At 40.6% G+C, this 19,249-nt stretch overlaps 1 long non-coding RNA gene across 6 annotated transcripts; it reads right to left on the bottom strand.

The window, feature by feature from the left end:
* Nucleotides 1-13,939: 13,939 nt before the first annotated feature.
* LOC127771474 (uncharacterized) lies at nucleotides 13,940-18,020 on the bottom strand. 6 transcript variants are annotated; one of them, XR_008017161.1, is made up of 5 exons: nucleotides 17,260-18,020; nucleotides 16,886-17,093; nucleotides 16,029-16,264; nucleotides 15,705-15,773; nucleotides 13,940-14,687 (listed from the first exon to the last, which is right to left on the bottom strand). It is a non-coding gene; the product is annotated as an uncharacterized LOC127771474 (long non-coding RNA). The 6 variants fall into 6 exon arrangements; XR_008017160.1 differs by having other exon boundaries at nucleotides 13,942-14,687; nucleotides 15,705-15,778; XR_008017159.1 differs by having other exon boundaries at nucleotides 13,945-14,668.
* Between the last annotated feature and the right edge of the window lie 1,229 nt (nucleotides 18,021-19,249).

Below are 19,249 nucleotides of genomic sequence, written 5' to 3'. Positions count from 1 at the left end.
ATAATATGAACATAAGCAATTACTTATCACGTAGAAATATATCAGAAATAAATAGATAGAGTAAACAATCCATGAATCACACAATTAGTTCGTCATGCACTTGCCTCCAACGAAGGATTGGTATCATGCACGATCTGATGGACCACCACCTAATCACAAACAAAACCTCAGCAAACACATTCAAACATGCGTATAAAACACTGAAAAAGGTGAACCTACTGCCCCATCCCATCAAAACTCAATAACAAGGAATGCCGCTTGGACTATACACAAGACTGCTGCTTCAAACCTTTATATCTTGAAATATGAAAAGGCTATGACTAAAAATGTATACCTTTTGAAAATCTACAGAACAATATCTACAACTTTGATGTAGAAAGCATATTTTTATTCAGCCATTTAAATGGTCTAATTTGCGCTTGAAAGCAGGCTTCAGAATCTGTCCATAATTTCAGACTGTCCACACTAAAACAACCATAACTGGAGTTCTACTCACCCAATCAGGGTGTACTTTACCAATATGGAAAGCTAAGAAAAAACCTATACAACTTTGTCTATAGTCGGCCTGGCTGATTCCACTGTTTAACCCCTCCAAAAACAGTTCAATCTACCACTATCCAGGACACAAAAACAATATTCATACTAAAAAAATTATATCTCCTAAACCACTTGAGATAAAATCGCGTGCTTTGGTCAGATGATAGATCCAAACATTGTCTACAACTTCCTAGTTATACTCTTTTGCAGAAAATAACATTTAGAGCCCCGAAACATTGAAACACTGAAGCACTATAAATCTGCCCACATGCAGAACTGCAACAAACCGAATACCCAAACTCCTCTAGCCTTCCCTAACCACGAATTAAAGCACTAAAGCCATGCTAGAACAACTGATACAATAAGAGGATAAGCCTCACCTAGTGTTTCTTTAGAGAACTTGTGAGGAGACAATAGGGGAGACTCCGATCTAACCCCTCATTTTACTCCTCTCCTCCTCCTCGTTCCGTTTTTCTACTTCGCTTCTTGATCCAAGCTATGAAGGTGGAGATCTAGGGAGAGCAATTTGCTGTAGAGGCGAGAGATGCGAACACAAGAGGAGGGGAGGAAGGAGGCGCCGGCCAGGGAGAGGGGTGGCAGCACTATAAGGGGAAGTGGGATTCAGTTCCCCTCTCTCTAGGTTTTAGGGGAGAACTAATGGGCTGGGTTTATGGGCCTTGTCATGTTGGCCCACTTCTAAAGATATATTTTTTTATTTATTTCTGTTAACATCTTTATTTTAAAGAGTCAACCCAAACAAAAAAACCTAAATATCTTTTAATATACAGGGTATTACACTAACTATTTATGAAATCAGGTTCATGGTAAATTTTAAAATATGAGCTAGGGTTCAAGTATTAATTCCTAAGTCTAAGATTTGATTTTCTCTATATATCAAGTACGATATATCTGTATGGACAAGATATGAATTTCTAGATTTGATAATAGCATAATTCTGATCACATCTTTAACGTTTGACCATTCGTCTTATCAAAAAAAAATTATGTAATTATCATTTATTTTATTGTGATTTGATTCATCATCAAATTTTCTTTAAGCATGACATAAATATTTTCATATTTGCACAAAAAATTTAAATAAAATAAATGGTCAAACGTTGATCGAAAAGTCAACAGTGTCATACATTAAAAATCTGACGGAGGATGAACAAGACGAAGAAGCCCTGCTCGCTGAGGCGGAGCCGTCGAGTTTCCGTGAGGCTACCGGCCAACCGGCGTGGGAAGAAGCCATGGGCAAGGAGATGGAGGCAATAGAGAAGAACGGTACGTGGGAGCTGACCACGCTGCCGGCCGGACACAGGGCAATCGGGCTGAAGTGGGTTTATAAGCTCAAAAAGAATACAACCGGTGAAATTATCAAGCACAAAGCGCGGCTCGTGGCAAAGGGATATGTGCAGAAACCGGGCATTGATTTTGATGAAGTGTTTGCACCGGTGGCAAGACTTGACACAGTGCGTGTCGTGCTTGTGCTTGCGCTTGCCGCTGATCGCCGTTGGCAGGTTCACCACCTTGATGTCAAGTCAGCTTTTCTCAATGGCGAACTCAAGGAAGAAGTGTACGTTGCACAGCCAGAAGGATTTGTCAGGGAAGGCAAGGAGCATCTCGTGCTCAGGCTGCGTAAGGCGCTGTATGGACTGCGGCAGGCGCCGTGGGCTTGGAACACTCGTTTGGACAGAAGCCTGAAGCAACTCGGTTTTGAGCGCTGCACGCAAGAGCAGGCTGTGTACACTCGTGGGAGAGGAAGTGGTAGTGTCATCGTTGGCGTCTACATTGACGATTTGATCATAACCGGCGAAAACCCTGGTGAATGGAAGATGTTCAAGGAACAGATGATGGGGGAGTTCGAAATGAGTGATCTTGGGCTGCTGACATTTTACTTGGGTATAGAGGTTGATCAAGGGGAACATGGCACCACTCCGAAGCAGACTGCATATGCCAAGAAAGTGCTATCACAGTTTGGGATGGCTGATTGCAATTCAACCTCAATCCCAATTGATCTTAGGATGCATTTGTATAAGGATGTTGAGGGACAACCAGTTGACACAACAGAGTATCGTCAATTGATCGGGTGCCTTCGGTACCTGATACACACAAGGCCGGATTTGTCATACGCTGTTGGTGTGGCGAGCAGATTCATGGAGCGGCCAACCGTGTAACATTTCAAGGCGGTGAAGCAGATTCTCAGGTATTTTAAGGGCACTCTTGACTGTGGTCTCGTATATGCTGCGGGAAGTGGCGAAGTGGTGATCACTGGATACTCTGACAGTGATCTCGCCAGTGATATGGATGATCGGCGCAGTACTGGTGGAATGGCGTTCTACATCAACCAGAGCTTGGTTGCGTGGAGCTCACAGAAGCAGAAAACCGTGGCGCTATCGTCGTGTGAGGCCGAGTTCATGGCCGCTACGGCAGCAGCGTGTCAGGCGCTTTGGTTGCGGGCGTTGCTAAGTGAAGTGGCGGGAGTGGATGAGAGAACGGTGAAGCTGTTCGTCGATAATAAGTCTGCAATCGCGTTGATGAAGAACCCAGTGTTCCATGGTAGAAGCAAGCATATTGACACTCACTATCATTTCATACGGGAATGTGGATGGCGGGCAAATCACGGTGGAGTTCGTCCGTACTGAGGAGCAGCGGGCGGACGCACTAACGAAAGGGTTGCCGGCGGCAAAGCTGGCGTTGGCGCGGCATTTACTTGGTGTCCGCTTTCTCGGGCCACGGCAGAACTAAGGGGGAGATTGTTGATTCTGTTATTTCAGCTGTGGCCCAATGCGATCCGGTCTTCCAGGAGTTCAACGGGAGGTGGACCGGACCTAAATCAGTTACTAGGAGTTTGTTTTGGATGCAAATAATGCGGTGAATCAGTTGATGGAGACCGCTTCAAGCGTTGGTGTGACGCGGATGTGTGCATGAGAATAGCGAATCGTGGGATGGCGCGATTTCAGCCTCGGATTCCTTATGTTTTTGTTAAGTATTTATAGGAGTTTTAGTTCAGTCTTGTACTTGTGATGTCTTTATTCAGTTGAATGAAAAACCACCAGAAAATTGCCAGAAATTTGCTAGTGCTATTGCTGAATTCTGAAATTCCTCTGCTCTCGCTTCCGAATTTCTCTGTTCTTCTTCTCTGTTGCTGTTCTCTGTCGTGCCGGACGTGAGCAGTTTGCTCGCAAGGTGTTCGATCGAGGGTCTAGTGCTAACAAGGATGAGAAACTAATCTGGATTAAGGAAAGATGCATGCATATATACCTGACTGATTAATTAAGGAAAGATCGATGTGCCTGACTTCAAGATATATAGAGGCTAGCTGTCAACTGTACGTACGTCCTGGAGTTTATATTGATCGATGTTAAACATCGACGGATTTAGTTGCTGATGATCCTCCGCTCGGAGTTTGGGTCGGCGCCGATCCGTGTGGATCAACTCGATCCTGCGCCATCTCTTGTTGCTGTAGGTAGCCATGTCTATCTGCGCCTCTCTATCGATAGGTGCTACTATAGAGATATAAAGATATAGAACAAAATCAATGAGATATATGTTAACTATTTTTTGGAGATAATAACGTGTGGGTTTTGGAAAGAGCACAGTACAGAGTAATAGAATAATATCTCATATACCGGTCAATTTTTATTAATTCCCAATCAACGGCTGTTTCTGGTTAATGTGGGATGTCTTTTTATTAATTCCCAATCAACGGCTAAATATTTCTGGTTAATGTGGGATGTCGTAGAAAGTGCTCGATTAGTATAGATATAGAGATATAGATAGATAGATTAAGAAGTAGTAGGAAAAATTTACAGATGGTAAAATTATTAAAATCTCCCAAGTCCGGCGAGAGACGTTTGATTTATATATTATATATGATCGACGAGACGACCGAGTAATAAGTACATTAACATATATAAGTACAGTACATATATATATATAGTAGCTAGCTGGCTACTGCTTGATGCAGGCGTTATCCAGCACGTAGGTGAGGAAGCAGAGGGCAGGCTGTAAGGGCCAGCCGCCTTGAAGCAGGATACGACACCTTCCACAAGACAGTCTTGGCAATCATCCGAGGAGCAGAAGGAAGATGGATCGAGTATCTCCAGTTCTTCCTGCAGCACAAGACCTGCTTTCATGGCCGTCGCATTATTATTTTCACCTGCAGCAGCAGCCGATATGAAGCCGCCGATAAGTACCGCTACCACCAGTACTGCTGCTGAAGTACGAGCCATTGTGTGTCAGCTAGCTCAGGGCTTAGCTTGTGTGTGTTACAACTTACTACTCCACGATACTACTGTATTATATATTTATGCAAGGACTTCGATCTCCTTAATTTCTTTTGTGTGTGTGCGTACGCTCGCTCGCTCTTCTTTATATATGCGATGCACGCGACTCCGATCCTAGTCTTGCTATTAGCTAGTAATTAATTAACTACTAGTAGTATATGTTTAATATTAAAACTAATAATTAATTAATTCACATGGTGCAGCATGGCCTCCAGCTTTATTAATTAGTTAATTAATACCTATCTACGTACGTAATTGCATCCATCTGCGGCTAGTTAATTAATTAAGTTAATTCTTGCGCGCACGTTATAGTTGTATGTCGAATCACCATCATATTTATTGTATGTATCAACATACATTACATTATACAGTTCACGCGCCCAGCTCGGAATTTGTATCTTCTAGCTAGACACTGGAGGCCGTTACGTTGTTGGACCAGAATCTACCAATCTATCTAATGCTATATTGTTAAAATTCCTTTAACAATTATTAACGTTCCTACCATATCACATGAATCACATCTGTAAAATAACAGAAAATCATACAAATTCCGAGGAAAATGGCAAAAGTGTCTCAGCTCTCGATTTTCACTCAAATTGTTAGACCCGTTATTTTAGAATAATGTATTGAAAAAAACTAAGTGCTCCCTCCTAATCTCTAATGTAACTACGAGAGAATATAATAGCTTAAAACAAATACATTCGTACGATCGGTATAAATAAATAAATAAATATTTACCCTCCCCTCCTAAATCCTAAAATTAATCACTATAATGAAAATCGATTTTCCAGAAGGGGCCAAACAGGTTCGGCGAGACAGGTAAGAATTACCCCATCCCTACGAAAACGACAGTAAGATTCGGCTCTCTACACATGCGGGTAAGAGTCAATTAACCTTCCTAATTAAGCCACCACGTGGCGTTTTAGAATTAGAGAATTTCCTACTAATTCATACGAGAAAGTAAAAACATATAGCACTCGATTTTCCTCAGTGTAGACTCACTATTTTCAATCAGTATATTATTAGATCTTTTAAAAAAATAAGGTAGCACACGCATTCGCTCGGGCATGTATCGTAGGTTAGGTTGTATTTTAAACACTATAAAGATAGAATATAAATCAGAAAACATTTTCAAAATATAAAGTCCACATATATGTACTGACATCTTATTTGTCGTTCAAGAAAAAAAATGGTAAAATAAATCATACATCACTATATACACTGTAAGGGAATATAAATTATCTTACAATAAAAAAATATATTTGCCTAAAATAGATGGTAGATTTTAATATACTACTAAATATGATAAGAATAAGAATATCTCTCATATTTAAATAAAAATCATTTTGCCGTGCTCATATATAAACTCCTCTATTGTTATAAGCTATCTGCACTTTTAATAAATGAAATTGCATTAGTACCACTAAAATAAATTTTACATTATTAATACACTTAAAAAATCATCTACACTGCTTAACTCGATGTTCATAACTTATTTCCACATCTATGTATAAATATAAATAGTCTAAACATACCACTTCTACCAGATAATACTATAGCACTGTTAAAACTAGACATAAATGTCTCTCTAACGAATGAAATCGACGGTAACTACCAAAGCTTTCTTATGTAATGCCCTGAAACATGGGTCCCACATCGACGTAGCCGTGTCCCTAAAGTCTAAAGACTAGCCTATAACACCATTTTAACGCTTAGTTCACTATAGGCACACTCACAACGGATTGCATTAGAATGTCACTTTAGATACATTACCTGCAGTGGTCTTTTACTGACGCTACCTTAACTCAACCATACATATATATGCCTGCAATATTTACGATAGCATAGTAAACACTACACCCCGCATTGAAGGATAGAGAGGGAAAAGAGGAGGAGGTGATGAAAATAGTTATAATTTTTGCCCCCTACTTATTTCTGTGAAGTATTATTTTTAACAAATATTGACAACAATAAGTGCCGGCATTGATAATTTTTCTTGATTAGTATTTCTTTCCAATTTTACTATTAATATATTGAAATTTTTTTTGATTTATCGTTTTTCTCCATAGAATATGACGTAGGTAATTAAGTTTTGCTTTTTTCCGGAAAGTGAGAGGATCACACAACGTACGTGTACATACGTACGCTATTCTTTTCTAGGATGGAGATTAGCAGCGTCGGAGTTTTAATATATCTATCCAACGGTTTAAAATAACGGGTCCACCAATTTAAGTAAAAATTGAAGGTTGAATGTTTTTCTTTTTTCTCTGATTTTCTAGGATTTCTCTAATTTATTAGAGCGTTATGTGGCGACGTAGGAGCGTTTGTAGAAAGTTTAATTAATAGACCTTTAGTTAGTATATAATAGATGAATTGCTCCCTCCTAATCTCCAGTATATATAACTACAAGAGAATATTATTAGCTAGAAAAAGCTATAAACAAATATAGCTAATATATACGTGCGATCGGTAATAAGAGAAAAGATTAACACTCCCCTCATGATCCTCAAACTAATCACTACAACAAAAAGATATTTTTCCGAACGGGCCAAACACATTTGGCGAGGCAGATAGGGAGCCTATATTTAACGCGAAAACAACAGTAAGAAAAGGCTAGCTATACAGGCGGTAAATGTCGATTAAATTTCCTACCAGCGTTCTTAATTGAGCCGCGCCACATGTGCTGAAACCAGAGGAAATCCTTCAAATTCTGAGAAAAAAAGAAAAATATCTAGCTCTTAATTTTCACTAAAATAGGTAGAGACGTGGTGCTATAAAATTAGAGAAAATCCTCTAAATTTTGAGGAAAAAGGAAAAGTATTTATGTCTCAATTTTTACTTAAATCGGTCGACTCACAATTTTAGACCATTAGATTAGATCTATTAAAAAACTAATTGCTCTCTCCTAATCTCAATTCTCAAGTGTAACTAGGAGAGAATAATATTAGCCAGAAAAACAAAAGTAAGATCAATCACCCCCTCCTAATCCTCAAATTGATCACCACAGCGAAAAATGCTTTTCCCGACGGGCAAAACAAGTTTGCGAGGTAGGTAGAAAGCCCATGTCTACGAAATCGACAGTAGAAATAAGCTATTTACACAGGCGGTGAAAAGTCCATTAAACAATGTATTTGAATTTTCAAATTTCTTTCCTAGACAAAAATTTACTTAAATGGTTTATTCTACGAGTCCTTATTTAATTTATTAATTGTTCCATGGTGGGAAAGATAAATAAATAAGTCTGTAGCATGTGGTATTTAATTCTTCTGTTCGAAATAGTTTACATTTAGAAAATAAGTTTTAATCCCTTTCCAAGTGATCTTTGAATCTTATTCCAATTATTGCCCCTTTATACTTACTTAGTCCTTGGAGGTTTACGAATTAATTATGTTATACATTATGCATTGAACAGTTTACCAATTTATTTTCATTGAAAGTTGGCGTTCTATTAACAGCAAAAATTTGCATCAAACTCAGGGAAGAAAGAAACAGATCGAAGTGGATTTGGTGTGGGACCGAGTCATATGCGGAGAACAGATTGCGCATCGGCTGGGCTGCATATCAGCTGGAAGACGGAATCGACCATGGATCAGCTGATATGGGTTGGCTTGGGCTCAGAGTGGGTCTATATTGGAATAGCTGATATTGACGTCTGGAGGTAGAGCTCATTTAAGGCAATTGTATCTATTAATTAGGATATTTATGTCATGATTGAATTAGAGATATGGCAAGAGTCTGCCATGTGGACTTGTTCGTATTTTATCTTTAGAAAAGATTGAGTCGTGTCCATAATGGACAGGTTTGTAAGTTCGGGTATAAATATAAACCCATGATCATTGTAATACGGGACGACAATCCAATAATATAACTTTCGGCGCATCACTATCTTTTCCTTTTACTTTTCAACAAGTTCTTGCTTCGAGTTGGGACATCGGCTATGATATCTCAACAAGAGGTAATTTTTCTTGATGGCTTGTATTATCAGAGCTTTTATATCGTTTTAGATGTATTAATATCACTATTGTGATCAAATCTTATCATATATTCTATTTAATCTAGTTCTGTAGTTCGATTTCACCATATCAGCTGACACTCGCTTTAGGCCACTGAGCAGCTCTGCTGTTGGTCCGCGACGGCCGCATGCTCAGCCACGTCGCCGCTGCGCCCTGTTGCTCCGCCGAGCTTCCTCCCCATCTTACCCATCACTGCCGGCGGCATCCTCACCATCCTCCTCCTCCCGCCGCTGCTCCTCCGCATCCACGCGGAGCCGAGCGCAGCAGGGTTGTGCGCCAACCAGCGGTGGTGAGGATAACATCGGAGGGCCGCGGCGCGAAGGGGGATGTGGGCGCAGATGGGTGTTGCGTGCGGCGGCGTGGATGGAAACAATTCGGAGGAAGACGGAAAAAAGGATGGAGTTGGATATGGAAAACATGATGACAGTTGCATACGGTTCTAAATTTGTAAAATTTCAATGGCACGGCTACGAATAGACGAATTGTAATGGTGTTTTTCTGAATAGACAAATTTAGAATGGCATGGAACCAATTAACCCTAGATTAATCATCTAATAACTAAAAACAATTGATTTGATATGGCTTAATGAGAAAAAAAGATAAATAACATTAACTAATTAAGTGAGGGTAAGCTATATAGGTATATACGATATTATAAAGAAATAATGGAGAGATATATTGAAATATTATGTTAATTATGTGGGATGATTTAATTTGCTTGCATTTTAAATCTCTAAAATTATAAAAATTATAAAGTTATAGATAATATAGCATGTTTTCATGATACTTAAATGTAATAGTTGTTAGTGGATAATGATGTGGCATCTTTGCATTTTAAGCTTTAGAAATTAGTGGTTGTTAGTGGATGATGATTTGGCATCTTTGCATGTTAAGCTTTAGGAATTAGTGGGTTATACCTTTATAGTAAAAGAGGATACATGAGACCAACCAATATATTTTAATACAGTGATGTGGCGGTCATGTTAGTTCTAGAGTTCCACACACACCAACAAGATGTTAGTTCCTTCATATGATAGAGAATGGGCAAGTTCATCGCACTAAGCCTTGTTGTTATTACAGTGATAGTCATGTTAGTTTTAGAGGCGGAACGCACCAACAAGATGGCTATTGATGCAGCACCCGTTGACAACTCTGCAGCAAATCTAGAAGCCTTCAAAGCGTCCTAAAAACCAACTCTCCTTTCCGATCACTAAAGTCAACTAATTTTCCCTTGCTCTGTTTCCCTCTCTCTTTAAAACACTAAACATTTAGCTACCCGAAAAACGAATGTTATCTAGGCACGCCTCTTTGAGGGGCCTACACTCGGGGACAACTTTGCTCCTGTCTTACCTACCCTCGAGTCCAAATCTTGGATAGGCGCTTGGGGCATGACCTATTCCCTGAACAGAATCCAAATCCAAATCCGAAAATGCATACCTGATGTCAGCTTCGATAACTGATATCGGCATACCGCATACCTATACGTCCAGTCAAGGTTTGATCGAGGGATGTTAGCGCTAGCGACGGAATGCAGCGCCAATGTTAACAGGTGTATAACTGTGACCGAATCGCATATCGCAAAGCCCTTGATGTAGTAGTTGATGCTTCCCTACTAGCTAAAAAGTTAGAAACTAAAGAGGCCACATTCGAGCAAACTAAGATTGTTGCCTCTACTCTCACCAAGGTCAAGCCTACAGGTGATGGGAACAAAATTGCTGCAGTTTCCTTCGCCTACAGGATGGCTTCTGATGTGTAATGCAAGAGAAGTTCAAAGTAGACACTTATCCAGTTCCTTGAGCGCATGATCGACACCTCATCCAGTCTATCCATCAATAAAATTAAAATTAGCACGTGCTACCACAGCCACCACAAGATACACTATAACCAGCTTCATCATATCCTTCATGCAATTCTCTTTATTTAGTTAGCTAGTACCATTGCTCCTGCTATTGCACAGGCTAGGTATATAATTCATCATGACATAACTGGTTTGTAACTCAAACATGGAATGTATTCCAAAGTAAAATATCCAAGCAATCTAACCGTCACAATTCACAAAGAGCCATAGTCTACTGAAAATTCTTTATATTGCTCGTCCATCTCTAAATTATGTAACATTTGGTCCAGATGATAGTGAGGTATGTATATGGCTAGGACCAAGATTTCAGGTACAACACATGTCATCGTAGAACACATGAAAAGATTGTAAAATCATTGTGATGATTAATATTTATTCGATAGAATGGTTTGAGAAGATATGTGGATGGTGGTGTGAGTGCGTGTGACTAATGTGGGTCAGGTTGTGACATCTATGCCTAAAAATGGTTGTTTGTTTGATTGTATGTAGGTGACCTGAGGTTAACCTTGGTCAATGGTGAGGACTAGGACTATGCTTAGGGAGAAGCAGAGGTCTAGTGCGGTCGAGATACCATGTCAGAAGGTGACTAGAGTCAAGATTTTTGAAAGTTAACTTCTGGACTATTATGTCTCGATGGTTTGCATTATCGGGGCTATTATGTCGTTTTAGATGTATTAATCTCGTTCTTGTAATTATCATTTATCATATATTTTATTTAATCTAGTTTGGTATCTCGATTCCGTCTTATCAGTTGAAACTCGCTTTAGAGTCTATATCGGTATCGGCTAAATCGTTTTGCTAAATTAGATTAGCTAAGGTATCTATCTTCCTAAAAACGAGTTAATTACTTGATTGTTTAGACTTCAGGTTTATTTAAATACTTTATGATGCATCATCCCTAATCTTGTGTAGAACCCTAAAACGTAACCTCTAATTAATCATAATTAAGGGTAGAATCTTGTTTCAGCCGATCTTACCTAATATGCATTAACATATGTTTTATGCATATTTGCCACTTATACAGATAGATCACTTTATATAAATATATCAAGTTTTAGTCCATCTCAATCATTACATCTGAGATTGATCATTATTTGGTATATTTAGTTAGATTTATTTACCTTTATAAGGTTGTACTGGAGCAATAGCCGGTATATTATCTATTCTATTTTCATAATATTGTCTAAAATAAGATTGATAAAAACAAATAAGACAATATTACAACCAATAAGACATATTTAGGGTTTTACTTTCTTCAGTTCCTTATAAAGACAGAGCGATCTGGTTTAACTACATCGGCTAGGTCTTGACGACACGACATCGGCTTAATCAGCCAATCTACTATCGGACACTTAACTATATTTGTTGTTTCCTTGCTAGTTGTAGGATCAAACCAGCTGGCACGCTGTTGACACTGAAGGCAAGTCTTGGACCTGCACTGGAGTTAAAGCAAATCTCTCAGACCGCCGTGTTGCGCATCAAAAGGAACACACTTCATAAGTTGGTCAATTTCACTGAAAATTGAAAATAGATGAAATGGTATCTGGAATTGTCGTTTGCAAAGCAATTATCAATACCACAATACATAAAGGTGAACTTGAGTGTCAGAATTTTGGCTTCTTAAGTGGCTTCTTGGATGCTTGTGTGCCGCAGCTAGCTGCTGCACCAAGCTTCATTGTATGGATAATCATCCTTGTGGTTTGAAGGTACGTAGTCAAGACATTTTCCAATACAACAAAATATTTGAAGAATAAGTTAGAGGTTTGCTTTTCCCATTGTTACAGGGATAAATTTGTTTCTAAGTTCGGAAAGGTCGATCCTGAGAAAAAAGAAAAGCTTCAACAGTACTAATTAGTGTCCTACTCCTGAGAAGAAATTTTAGCTTATTTGTCACTTTATTATTTCCATCTCAATGGATTCCCTGTGGTGCTCAAGGAACTCAAGGTCTGGATCTACCTATTCTGTTCTACCAGACTTTGTATGCATTTTGAGGCATAATAAGATAATGCCGACATGCAAATTGGATATTCTAAAATGCACATTGTTGCTTTGTGGTCCATACAGGAGCTTAAAATGATGATTATATGATGCTTAAACCCTTTACTTATAATCGGTACTTATGTTCCATGTCATTTGACTTACAATCATTTTAATTTGGTTATTATTTTATATGAAACATTGGGTGTCGCGTGTGTCAACCTGCACAACATCTTCACGAATGATATCATGTACTAACAGGTTATTCACGGATGATATCATGTACTAACAGGTTATTTGCAATGGCAAGTTTAACGTGTTGGCGAGACCAAAAGTTAGATGGAAGATGTGCGGCATGATCAAAAGCTAAATCGACAATATCATTTGTTTAATTTTCTGATTTTAATTTCAGTAAGTATTTAAAAAAATTATTCTCGCTGCAATGTACGGGCACCCAACTAGTTACGGAAAACTTCCTTCGAATATCCACTCCATGACCAAGGAATGAAATGAGATTTATTATCAGCTAAAAAAGGAAACGAGGGGCTAGAAGAATTATGGTGTTCGCACGATTTTGAGCAATTCAGATCCTCTGCAGTACTACTCATTGACTGACATGTAAAGACCAAGGGTCTATGGGACCCACATGTCGGTTGATCCGAGACCAACTCAACTCGTATCAGCTACTTTCCTTGTTGGTTGATCGGTGGTCGATTCTGTCTTTCAGCCGATATGCAGTCCAGCCGATGCGCAACCTATTCTCCTCATCTGAATCGATCCCACACCAAATCCGCTTCCATTTGTCTTCTTCTCCGAGTCTGATGCTAATTTTTGTGGTTAACAAGGACCCTCAATCCTATTTCAACCCAGCCACCAGCGGATGCAGAGCAGCAGAGATTCGGACTAAGTTCAGCCAGCAACTTCACCATCCCTCCCATGGCCGTGACACTGCCACCACCTCGCCGCCACCGAGCACGCACCCACCTCCCACCTCAGTGACAGTCCACTCCCTCGCCACCCCGGCCGGGCAAGCACGCCGGCCACCGTGCTCCGCCGGGGGTTGCTCCATCGCGCCTCCCCGGTAGTCGCAAACGATCTGCTCACCGCCTACGCGCGCTGTGGTGACCTCGCCGCTCGTGGTGTTTGACTACATCTCCGACTCCACGCATGATGCTCGCAATTTGCCGGCCATCGTATAGCGGAAGTTTGCCGTCATACGCCGGAACCTTGCCACCCACACGCCAGTGGAGGTCATTAGGCCGGCAGCTTGATATGATGGGGATTGGACCGGTGGAAGAGAAGACATTAGAGAGAGGGATAATGTAGAAGGGGATGAAGGAAGTATGAGGGGGTAATTTGGTCCATTTTTTTTAACTAGTTAGATGCCCGTGCGTTGCAACGGGTGAAAATTATACACCAATTTAAAAGCACACAATAAGATATTGTTAAATAATTAAGTGTAATTCTTTTATGATGAAAGCTTTGATATAGCACGAATAACAATTACATCACATGTCTATAGTTTTCATATGATAGTAATACAAAGTTACAATTAACGAACATTGATGAATAAAATAGCATGTGAGTTGTAACAGAAAATAAAAACATATTGAAGCTAATAAAGCTCACGGGTTCACGAACAACATTCGTTGAAAATACTTGCAGTTTTGAATTTGATCATCTGATTGAGAAAATAGTTAACACCAAAATCCTTTCCCGAAACTATGAGGTAGACAAGCTCTTGCTAACTCCAACTATACAATACACCATTTTCTTGAACTAAATATTGACACTACCATCCTTTCACAAAATCATCAAAAACTCTACATAAAACATGAGGTTGATTGCTTTTCATCATTCCATCTATATTATACACCATTTTCTAAAACTCAATGCTCATTCGATTACTTCTTCCGGATGCTTCTCACTGGTCAATATGAAATATGTTATACTTGACCAATATCGTCTGAATATCGAGCACCTCGTCTTCATCAGCTTTATTGAGATGGTTAAGCTAACAATCAGCAGTAATTTCGCAGATAAAACAACAATTAAGAGGTAAACACCAATAGAAAAATCAGATGGGTTAGGTTCATCTTAGTCCTATCTTATGACAGTGGCTAAAAGATGATATAAGTTTTGAGAAACAAACATATGGGTAAAAAGATGATTTTGCATCAGACATATGATCCTCTAATTTTGATTCAAGCAAATGGATTCTCTATCAATGGACATAAAATTGAATTTGTGTATCACAGATGGTTTCCTGAAGATATATAGAATATTTGCTTGAATAAACAACATATGGCTGTGTGGGATTACTCTCTCTTTACAAAATAGTTTTTGACCTCTAGGCTCTAATATTACCAATATGTAAAGCATTTTAAAGCACCAAAATAACTGTAAGAGAAATCGCATGTCCATGTGCAGACCTATTTGTGCACAGGAACGAACACCACCTAAATAGAATCAACAAGTAGCCGACAATGTTAAGGAGGAACTATTTTATAACAAACATTAATAGCAAGTTGATCATAAAGTTGATTGATTCTTTATCTTGGTTATAATCTGAAATTCCGAACTGTGATCTTCTCCCAAACAATGTGCTTACATGTTCACTTCCATTTGGCACTATGCTGTTGCAGCAGTTCAGCAAAAATAAATCTGAATTTTTTTTGTGCCTTGCTAAAGAAAGACTGCCCAAGTTTCTTCATATTTGAAGATCCAAATAATTCCATTTTTTCAATTTTGCAATCAATTATGTGTTGTCCATGCTTATCTAACATCCGCAGTATTTCGTTCCTCGATTTTTCATTTATCTAGGCGACAAAAAAGGTGGGCTAGCGGCCAAGAGGAAACCAAGGCAGCTGGAAGTGCAGCTGGATTGGAAATCTATTTTTCATTTCTCTCCAGTCTACAAACTACATCTGGATTCAGCTGGAAGTGCAGCTGAGACACCTATTGGGATGAGTTGGGCTGAAAAAAGAATGTTCTATCTGAGACACCAATTGAAACACATACAATTGCATACCTCTCTGAAGAAATTGTCTGCAGCCTCTCACATCCTCCAATCCTCCAATCAAGCAAGGTAACAGGCCATCTGAACTACATGTTATTATTTACTAAAGGATCAAGGCTCACGATTACTAAAGGACATGGAGAAAAAATCATAAACCCTTGACATCAGTTGTTATGCATATGGATATATAATTGACATCATAGTTTTTGGGTAATTAAGCTCAACCGAAGGGTAGTAATATATAAAACAACATGCAGAGCATGAATCAGATAGTCTCAATTTATGAACATTTCCATTGAATCGCACAAATAGAATAGATAATACAATTATCCCAACCTGAAATTGAAATGCCCGCTTGCCGGTGGATCACTTCCAGGGACGTGAGCTGCGGTGTGGACGTGGAAGACGAACGGATGTGAGGGAAAATAAGTCTACGGCAATGGCGGCGATGTTGTCCTTGACGGTCGGAGGTGGAGCGGAGATTGGCGGCGGCGTCGAGGGTGATGGTGGCAATGAGGTAAGGCGGGCGTCACCACCCGCCCAAAGTCGAGGGTGATGGGAGAGGTGGCAATCTGGTCTCCCAACGTATGTTAGTTACCAAAATTATCACAAATGAAAAGGATGCCTACTGCTAAGAAAAAGAGTTACTCTTTCTGAAAGATGGGTTGTAGTGAGCGTGCACAGATGAATATATAAAGCTGAAGACATGCACAGTGATATAAATATAGATAATTCTGAAGACATTGACAGGTGTCAATAATCTTTATAGATCACAAGATATACAGAGCTGACATGAATCTATATTCAAGAACTGATTGCCCATAGCCCCATAATATTGCGTAGATGAAAGCCTTCACAATTTTACATTGCCTAGGTGATGCATATTCTGAATTTCGTGTGGCAGCACAATTTAATTCAAGCAATGGAATCAGAAGAATAAAATGACATAATTGCTCATGTAATCCCTTTCCTATGTAGAAAGTTCTCCACAATATGAATGTATTGCAAACCACATTCCTGAATTCTAAAACAGTACATATCAACATATTTACTGATCCAAAATTACTCTTCAAGTATTAAACCAGAAAGAGTAATACAGATTCATTACTTTACTGAAAGTATATAGGTCCATAAGATAAACCACACGCTAGAGCAATAGTGTGAAGTAGAAAACATAATCACCACATACTTACACAACGAGTTTTAGAAAAGTACAGAAGACACAGGAAGTAACTAAAAGTCTGCATCAAAATATCCTGGTACAAGGAATTTTCAGCAGATATCATTTCATGGCCCATGCTTTAAGAGCAAAAGTAATCAAAGACTTTTAGACTTATAGACAGTGTGAACAGTCAAACCTTGCATTCATGCCATAAACTCCTTCCTTTTCTCTCTCGCAACCTTCAGATACAAGCACAAGTGTGAGCAAGACAGTTCAACAATGCTACCGAAGCGCATCATAGTTTTTACAGTAAAAGGCATATTAACATGTAATATCGCAATGCAGCCTACGGCAAAAAGGAACTTATAATTTCATCAGTGGGGATGTGAGGGCAGTGATGTATACGGCAATGGCGGCGATGTTGTCCTCGACGGTCGGGATCGATGGTCTTCGGCTTCGGCGGTTGGCGTGGCGCCGGTCGGAGTAGATTGGCGATGCGGGCAGTGGTTGGCGCGATGGAGCAGGAGGGAGGGGGAGAGATGGAGGTTCGGTGATGCGGGCGGCGGTGCCTGTCGGAGTAGATCGGCGATGAGCGCGGCGGCACCGGACGGCAGCGACCGCGGAGGAGATCGGCGAGGCGGGCGTCGGCCGCGCGATGGCGAGGCGTCGGCGGTGATGCGGGCGGCGGCGCCGGTCGGAAGATGGCAGGGCTTCGATGGGAATCGCGACGCCGATGTGCACTGGGTGGGGCTTCGGCGGCGTCGGAATCTCCACCGCTCCACCTCTACCAAATACTCCCCAAATGCTGCATCACGTCACATCGATGCTCCACCTTGGGCGTCAACCACCTTGCGAGCCGGCTACCCCGCCGATCTCCACGGACAGAAGCGCCAGGATGGGGGTGGGGTACCGCGGGAGGAGCCGGCGGCGACGCGGAGGAACCGTCGGCCGGTTGATGCGGGACGGTGGGGGTGACGCGATGTGGGAGGCGTGGTGGGGGAGGCGGAGTAGGGAACCGCCCCCGGCGGCGGCGGCGGCGGCGAGGGAGGGGGGCGATGGTGGCGTGGGGAGGGCGGCGCAGGTGAGGTGAGGCGGGATCAGGTCCGGCGGGCGGCGCCGCGTGGGGCGTGGGGAGAGCGGCGCGGCAGGCGGAGCAGTGGCGTGGGGGGCGGAGGTTAGCGATTTTTCTCTGCGCGTTTTTTTTTCCAGTGTTTATTTTTCTCGGGATGACAGCTGGGTCCCACGTGATAAGTGGATGGGAAGGATTGCAGGATTGCAGATGAATTCGTACTTTTTTATATTAGTATAGATAAATGCATTAAAAGGGTAAGTGATGCCATAGCTTCAATTTCTGTTAAATTGTAATCTATTAACTTATTAAATGAATAGAAAAAGGAGCCTCCACGTTTGCTCTCACGGCCTAGAAATTCTCATATTAATCAGAGAAAAAGAAAAACAGTGTCCATATAGAAATACAATATAGAAATAGCTGAAATTCTGAATTAAAAAATGAGGAATATTGGAAGAGGAGACTAGAGTCCATATGCTGTGAAGGTCGGCTACTCAGGAGGACAAGTTAGAGGGATTCCCCTGGAACCCCTCAAGAAGGCTTTAAGCAAGGTATGGGGCAGTTGCTATTTGGATATTTCTCAGGTAGATGCCAATCTGTTCATGGCTCTTTTTCGTACTTGGGAAGATCTTTCTTGGGTTTGGAATAAGCAGGCTTGGTCTTTTGGGAGTGATAACTTCTTGTTTGAATGGGCAATGGCGGATGAAAAACCATTATGGTCACTGTTAGATTCTACGGGGTTCCTATGCCGCTTAGGTCTGAGGATAATGCCAGAAAATTTGTTGAGGAAGTTGGAAAACCCTCTGCTGCTGCTCCCATTATTGAAGAAAATCTGAAAAAAGATCCCAAGTTTATGAGTGTTAGGGTGAAGATGGATGTTAATAAACCTGTTCAAGCTATAGTCTGGCTAAATATAGAGAATAGAGACCCTTTGAAAGTGTTTGTTCATTATGAGAGAATTCACCGCATTTGCACTTTCTGTGGGCTTATGTTTCATAACACTCAAGTTTATCCTATCAAGCAATGGATCATTATTCAGCAGAAAGAGGATTCTAATGTACTCTTGGCTGATAGATATGGCAAATGGATCACTCAGTTGTCATATTTGCCACCTGAGGCAATGAAAGATCTTGGAAGAGAGAATAAGAATCTGTTGATGGAAAAATTCAGGCAGCATTTTGCAAGCTCGAGCAACCATTCTTGTTCATCGCAAGGAGAAACTCTTGAACTCCAACTGATTGGACAAGTGAATAGTGCAGCCCAGCATAGTGAGCCTGCTCTGGTGGGCCCTGGCCACTTTAGTCAGAGATGTACTATTGCAGGTAC

The sequence above is a fragment of the Oryza glaberrima genome, chromosome 4, assembly GCF_000147395.1.
Source record: "Oryza glaberrima chromosome 4, OglaRS2, whole genome shotgun sequence".
Lineage (NCBI taxonomy): Eukaryota > Viridiplantae > Streptophyta > Magnoliopsida > Poales > Poaceae > Oryza > Oryza glaberrima.
This window is presented reverse-complemented; position numbering and strand designations above follow the sequence as displayed.